The sequence below is a fragment of the Alosa alosa genome, chromosome 8, assembly GCF_017589495.1.
Source record: "Alosa alosa isolate M-15738 ecotype Scorff River chromosome 8, AALO_Geno_1.1, whole genome shotgun sequence".
NCBI classification, from domain to species: Eukaryota; Metazoa; Chordata; class Actinopteri; order Clupeiformes; family Clupeidae; genus Alosa; species Alosa alosa.
Genome location: NC_063196.1, coordinates 21038064 through 21045996, shown reverse-complemented (window position 1 = coordinate 21045996; position 7933 = coordinate 21038064).

Below are 7933 nucleotides of genomic sequence, written 5' to 3'. Positions count from 1 at the left end.
CTGTGGTATTATAAAAGCATTTGACTTGGATTTAACATGTGCATGTCTTTCATATGACACTGTAATAACAACATGGAAGCATCATAATCATAACAAATGATGACCATTTTATCCCTTTCAGATTTATCGGGAGGAAGTATGTATGGTAGAAATATAAAGTACATGTATTCAAATATACAATACTCAGTTGTTCTGTCTCAGTTGTTCTGCAGTACGCTTAGAACACTTACCGCCCTAACCATACATATACGTATATTAACCCTTAAAGGAGTACCGTCACACCGGTGTGATGGGAATGTTGGGAAATTAACATTCTAAAGAATATCTGGGTTCATTGAATTCAACATAGAATTTTAGAACCTTCAATTGTTGCGGAACTTAGAACGTTCAAAAACCTACACCTTTAAGGGTTAAGAGTCAACAAACTAGATTCCTGTCATTTGCATCACACCTGCATGTGCCAGTGATTTCTAGAGTGACCCAGTGCTGTCAGTGTTGGCTGAGGAGATGGAAAAAGCGCGGGGCGCCTCTGTCCATTTCAGGAACTTCCTCCCTTTGCTCAGCCACACGTCAGGCTTCACGCTCACGCACCCGCGCACATTCTCCCGGACCAAAAGAGGCCTTCCTCCTGCAGCGAGCCAAGCTGTGATATCTCCACGGAGACCCAGCTATTCCCCCCTCCCACCACCACTCACTTGCCTGACACCCACACTCAGAGCTGACTGGAGCAAGAGAGAGAGAGAGAGAGAGAGAGAGAGAGAGAGAGAGAGAGAGAGAGAGAGAAAGCGTAGCCTTAAATCAAATTATTTAGTGTTGGAGAGCTCCCATCCCGGGACATTTAACAGCCTCCTCCTCCTTTAGTGGAGGTGGTGTTTGCTTACAAATTCTATTTTGGAACCATTTTCTTTTATATTATTGAAGGTCAACTTGTTGACCCCAGACTCATGTTGACTCAACACTGCCCCCTGGTGATGGGAGGTGAAGGAGCACAGTCGCCTCCTCTTAAAGGAGAAGTTCGGTATTTTACACTTAAAGCCCTGTTTTCAGATAGTTTATGATTAATAGAACGTTTAAGATTGAAATTTGGACACATGCTGCTGTCCTGAGGATTTTCGGTTTCTGTGGTAGCGCCCCCCCCCCCTCCTCCACAACACTGCATAGGTGCACTGGAACAATCCTTCCTAAAACGCATTAAACTTTTGTTTACAAAGATGTGAAACTCACCAAGTGGTCAGGGGTGTTCACTGATCACACAAAAATCGCTGCAAAAGATTCTTTCTGCAGGCTTTAAGTGTAGAATACCGAACTTGTCCTTTAAAGGGGAATTCCAGCGATTTTTCACATATCTCCGTTTCTCAAGGTCACCAAGTACTGTCGGTACGAAAAAAACTAAAACAATCAGTTTCACCTAGCTCGAGTTACTGCAGCCAGCAGCTAAGGCAGCTAGAGTCTGGGGGCATGAAAATGGGGCCTGTCCAATGACATATTCACAACACATGATGACATTATGATTCTCAAGAAGCACTGAGGCAAGCACTGTCTGAAGAAGATTGGCGTGATATGCCAGTTTTAAACAGTGGTTCATCTCACTTCTTCATTCCTGCCAAATATTCGTGGAAGTTGTTTTTGTTTACATACTCCTATTCTGAAAGCATTTTTTTTTTCATTACACAGTGTCAGTGTATTGAGTCCTGGTCCTGCTCTGATATTCAGGGCTGGCGATTGCTTTGGGGGCGCCCTCCCTCGGTCGCCCTTAGGCCTACTTCCTATTAATCATAGAATTACAACGACAAGCAAAATAAAACATGTTTATTAAAACTATTAAAACATGATTATCCTAGGGCGCCTGCTCAGCCACACGTTTACTTCTCAACCTGATTATTAGATAGAATTGATGACTATTGTCGATCATTTCCTAATTAAGTGTTACATTACGTTAGGCAAATGCTCAGTCAGCTGCTGCATTGATCAAGCTTTCACAGAGGTTGATTCCCAAAATTAAGCGATCTAAACCCTCTGATGCACAGGGACCAAAGCAGAGAAAGGAAGAAAATAAATGTTTCATACAGTACACACACACAGTAACCATTTTAGTGATAGTGGTGGTGTTCACTCTTCAGCACAGTTCCCTCGAATACACTGAAATGTATGCTTTTTTGTCCTGTCTTGTTTTTTTTTTAATTGGCCAGATGCACTATAAGAGCATTTTTGTTTGTTCATCCATCCATTTTTTTCAGTGTCCTTAAAAACACTTTTATTTCCACAGTTAATAGAGTTAATTTCATGTTAAATATCCTTGAGCATCTTTAATTTATGTATGAAGGTAGACAATTAGGCATATTTAGCTTTTTTTTACGATTTCTACTATGAGCATCTTTACATTTTATGGAGTTCACCCATACTTTGAACCAAACTTTGAGTGTGTAATAAAATAATTAAAAAGAAACTATTCTGAAACTATTCTGGTGTTTGTTGTCCATGCATCACTTAATTACTTATTGTTTGACTGCAATGTAGAATAGTAGAATTATAAGTGGGTGGAAAAACTGCTATGCAAAGTAAAGCAGTTAAGTTATATACTGTATGATTCTCAGAGATGTTAGGGGGGGCTAAAGCCGACCCTGCTGATATTGGATGTTTAAAGCAGCACTATGTATTTTGTTTTACCTTAATATAACAGCTTTGAAGTAATTTTGATGGTAAACAAACTTGTAATGGGAAGAATCGTGCCCCTAGGATAGCTGTCAGTGCCCCGCAGGCAGAAAACCAGCCTTGCAGTTTGGCTGACGGCGACTCAGTGACATCTCACGAGAATCGTGAAACATTACCTGGTCAGTAGATATAGCTATTTAGAGATTGTCTTGACCTTGACCTGTTTCGAGTCCTTCAGCTCCAAATGCATATGTACCGTGTCCAGGGGGAAGGGTTCAAGACGTGAGAAGTATTTAGAACGTCAAGGTAAAATATTAATACTCTGCGCCTCTAGTGGGAGCTCTAGAGTTAAGCAATATAGCACGAGTGAGAGTGGGGTTGGTCATGGATATTCCCACGGGTGTTGTTCGTCAGAGTACGCGAGGCCAGAGGCCGAAAGTGGGCGAACGATCACGAAAGTGCTATATTGCTTTTTATACAACAATTCTACAACAAACTAAATAATCTGAAAACACCCCATTATTGTTTAAAAATGTTAATTTCGACATCGTTCTTACGCATCAAAAAATAGTTCTTTTCAATAGACAGCATCTTGGTTGCTAGGTAACCAACATTCCAGATCCCTCGTTCTGGTCTTGGTGGTTTACATGTCTTCTTGAAAGAAATGTTGTATCTTACTTACATTGAGTTGACTGTGTGGTTTAATCCACAGATGTGGTGAAGCACTGTTTCGTTATGGTTTGCTAAGGAGTAACCCATTGCTTGAAATAGTGGAGAGCTGGGAACATTGTGTCAAATCTTCGCATTGTATCGCGGAGTGATTTATTATTAGCTGTGCAAGTCTGAGTTGAAATGTCCAGGGATATTCCAACTCATGGAACGTCTCTCGGCCAATCAGAAACAAATAAATAGTTCCATAGAACCCAATTGTTGTATAATTGTCAATATAGACCCTTTCAACAATAAAAACAAAAACAATGCTTGAACATTCTATTTGGGTCCCAATCTACTTCCTCTGCATTAAGATAACATATGGAATGTTAAAAAGGAGGGCCAACTATGATGCTGATAATGGAACTCTCTTGAAAGGGTCCATGCCTTTTTAACCTTTTAACACAGATAGGGGGTAAAGCGATGCAGTGCTCACCTGAGAGCTTTGAGCGTGCTGACGTGGAGGTGCTCCTTGACTGTGGAGGTCAAAGCCACCCCGAGCATGGGCGGATTATGAACTTTCGGGCCCCTGGGCCCAGATGTATTAAGGGCCCCCCACTTATTGTCGTATATATGTGGGAGGGGGGGTTTGGGGGTCCTCCCCCAGATCATTTTTAATTTGTTTGATGTGATTTCCTGTATTCTGCTGCATTTTGGGGATGGCCAATACTAAATTCAATCAGATTCATAGCCTAAATCCTGATTTGTTGATATTGAGGCAATGATTTCATGCAAAGGCTTGGGCTTCAGGGCCCCTTGACCCCTTGGGCCCCTGGGCCTGTGCCCGGTAGGCCCGTGCAGTAATCCATCCCTGACCCCGAGGCTTGAGGCGCAGGAGTGTGGCGACTCCCTACCTGCTCGGCCCGGGAGTAATGCTTGAGCACCTTGAGTTCCGTTTGAGCTGGACGAGGGAGGATGCTCATTGATTTTCTGTCCTGAATCTCCATGGAAACATCCCCCCCCCCACACACACACACATACACACAAACACACACATACATGCAGACAAACACACTCACACACATGCATGCACTCTCTATCTTACACACTCACACTAATGGACACACACAGAATCACATGCATGGGTTCACCTGGTACACCTCTTCTCTGACATGTTTTCTCTCTCTCTCTCTCTCTCTCTCCCTCCCCCTCTCTCTCTCTCTCTCCCTCTCTCTCCCTCCCTCTCTCTCTCTCTCTCTCTCTCTATTCTTATGCCTTTTTTTGCTTTTTCACCTCCATTACTTCTCCCTTTCTTTCCTTTAATCCCATCTCTCATTGTATCATTGTAATTCTCTAACGATTGCAATAAAGGCTATTTAACCTAAACTCTCTCTCTCTCTCTCTCACACACACACATACACACAAACACACACACACATTTGCAGCAATGGAAAAACATGGAGAGGGCCTCTGTTTCTTGCAAGTAGACTCTTCTTCTTCTCTCTCTCGCTGTCTGTCTGTCTGTCTGTCTGTCTCTCTCTCTCTCTCTCTCTCTCTCTCTTAGGAGGTGCACTCTTCAGCATCAGACAAAGGCAGTGAGCATCAGACTGACTTGGGTCCCAGTGACATGCATGGGGCCTACTACCAGCACGGGCCCCAGTGTGACATCTTCCAGGAGAGAGCGCAAAGGCTTGGTAAAAAACAGACATCCAGACAACCAGACATCCACTGCAAATGTCCCTTTAAAAGCTCACACACTCAGCCTTGCAAGATATCAGAGCATCGTGTTTATATACCGCAAGACAAGAGTCCCTGCATTGCAATCAGATAAGACACATCGAGGTCTGTTTGAAAGAGTGGGCTTGTGTCTTCATGCAAGCGATTCCGGCCATTAATCCGTTCAGGCGGTCAGTGTTTTCCATAAACGGTTGCACAACCTTGTTTCCTGTCAGTGTGGATGCATTAACAGTAGCGTGGGAGACAGTAGTTAAACACAGTCTGCAGCAGAGTGAGAGGAAGTTTTGTTTAAAATCCCTGTATCACTGCAATATATCTTCATGCTATCACACATTGTTGACCTCAGCTCTTACAGTAAGAGTGATAAGTTATGTGTAGTCAAATATTTGTACTGACATGGAAAAAGGACAAACTATGCGCTTGTTCTTTTGTGTCTTAACCCATCAAGACTACTGACACTAGGGCATGAAAAAACAAGACAATTTATAGCAATATGTTTCATTGTTCAGGGTGTGTGTGTGTGTGTGTGTGAGAGAGAGAGAGAGAGAGAGAGAGAGAAAGAGAGAAAAAAAGAAAAAGAGGGACAGAAGTGGGGAGAGAAAGGAAGAGATTCTATTTTCGGATGTAGCAATTCTGTATCCCCTTATGCATGACTGTTCCAATTCCAAAATGTGTTTGTCTTTTAACGTAACCTTTGATGATAATTCACTACAGAGTGAAAAGTATAACATTATTTAAACTTTGAAACACGGTAGATTACATCATTACATCTAGGGTCGTCTTTCCTTTACTGATCAAATTAGAGAAAATACCGCCCCCTTCTGGTAGGTCATCAGATACCTCAACTGTATAACAATAACTGCAGTGAAACCCCTGCATTAGTGTTTATTTAAATGGTCGAATGTGTTCAAGTATTTCCTGATGAAGTCAGCATCTAGACGGTGTTTTGGTGATTCTCTTGGAAACAAGCCCAGAAACTTGATGGTCAAATTGTGTGAATGCCTCATATTAATAACAAAAATGAGCCTGAGGGAAAGATAGCAATCACCTGATTCATTAACCTTCAGCTAGGTACAAGGTCTCTTAATTAAGTGTGAGGTTGGGTGCACAGCAAAACTGAGAATATCTAAAAGTTATCATCTGCCAATAATTTCTACATCCAATTTATCTAAAAAATGAATGCAATTCATTCCATAATCATGTAGATCTATCTGAATGTATTCTATTAATATATTCTGGAATAAATTCATATGACGTATACACTTATGTATGCATATACATACTTTTATGACGTATTGTAAGTTGTAAGTTGTAAATGTATTCCCAAGGCCCGATGAGCCACCTGGGCTGTTTGTTTACCTGACACCTAATGTCACACACAGTTGGCTATCCATCACTCTGGCTGCATTACAGGACGTGTTATAATTGGAGCCAGATTTCCCCCATCCGCCCTGCTGCCAGCGCGTAATGAACAGAGGTCCCCCCCATCAATCTCCCTCACTCAAGCAGCAGGGCTCCCACACCCCAAATGAATCAGGGTGACACACACACGTAGAGACAGATAAAGGGGGAGATGAGATAGCAGGGTAAAGGGGAGAAGGGAGTCGGACTGGGGAGTTTTCAGTTACCATGAAAAGTTTGCAGTTTCTACATCTGTGGGTTGCTTGTTATGGAACTGTTCAGCGAGCATCACATTTAATGAGGAGGAGTTATCCTTCATGAAGATTAACTTCAGCCTTTCACAAAAAAAAATCTTTCACAACAGAGCAACACTTTCTCAAGCTAAAAAGGTAATCATTTATTTGTCATTATTGAGCTGAAAATCTAAGGTGTCAGCTGTGTGAAGTGTGAAGCGAATCTATCCCTAGCCTGCCTGCCTCCAGCAGATTGCCTTTAAAAAGGCCTCATGGGCCCAGGTGTCTATAAATATGCCATTCAGCCAATGTCACCGCCAGCAGAGGCTCAAGAGCCTGGGAGTTTGAGAGCTAAACACATGGTCACCATGGCGACAGGGCTATGTCGACGGGAGAGGGCCGACCCACATGTCCACGGGTCTGTCCAAGGTTCTGCTCAAGAGCCTTGCCTGTCTGACCGGTCACATGGAAAAAATGTATTTCACGGACCTCAGCTAAAGTTCAACAATGTGCAATGGAGCATCTGACTTGGAATAACAACACAGACATTTCAAGGTCCTCACAGCAGGAACGCAAACTCCATTAGCTAAATCTATTTATAACACACCAATCCTGGTGGCCTATTTCCATAAATATGTTTGATTATATAAATGTATATACATATACATATACATTTCTCTCTTACAACAATTATGTTTTCTAACCAATAGCTGAAAGAAATGTTTGATACACAGTACAGTATACTGTATGCCTACACACATTTCTGTGTCTTTAGCTCAGGCTGTGGATTCAGGCTGCAATTATATGCGGTCTACCTTTGGTTGAACCCCTTCCTGAATTGCAGATCAGCCACAATGGCGCAGATCCATCACGCTGAAGGGGATTCACCGAGTGACCCTGAGGAAAACAAACAAGACTAACATAGCGCCGCATCCACACAATCTGAGGGAAAGAAAAAAGAAAGATGGCTGGCCAAAAAAGAATTACAGCTGAGTCATTACGCCGCACGCTGTCATGTTCAATTTGGTGATTGGCTAGAGGCAGCGCTGGGCTCTAATAAACCACCACTGCCATTGAATGTCACTTTGCAGAAGATGGAACAGTGTGACATTAGTGGAACAGCAGACACATGTGTTGCACCTTTTCTGAGATTGAACATTCATCCTCCTTCCCTTGCGTGCACACACACATACACAAACTGACACGCACGCACACATGCACACACACACACATACACACTCATACACATACACACACAC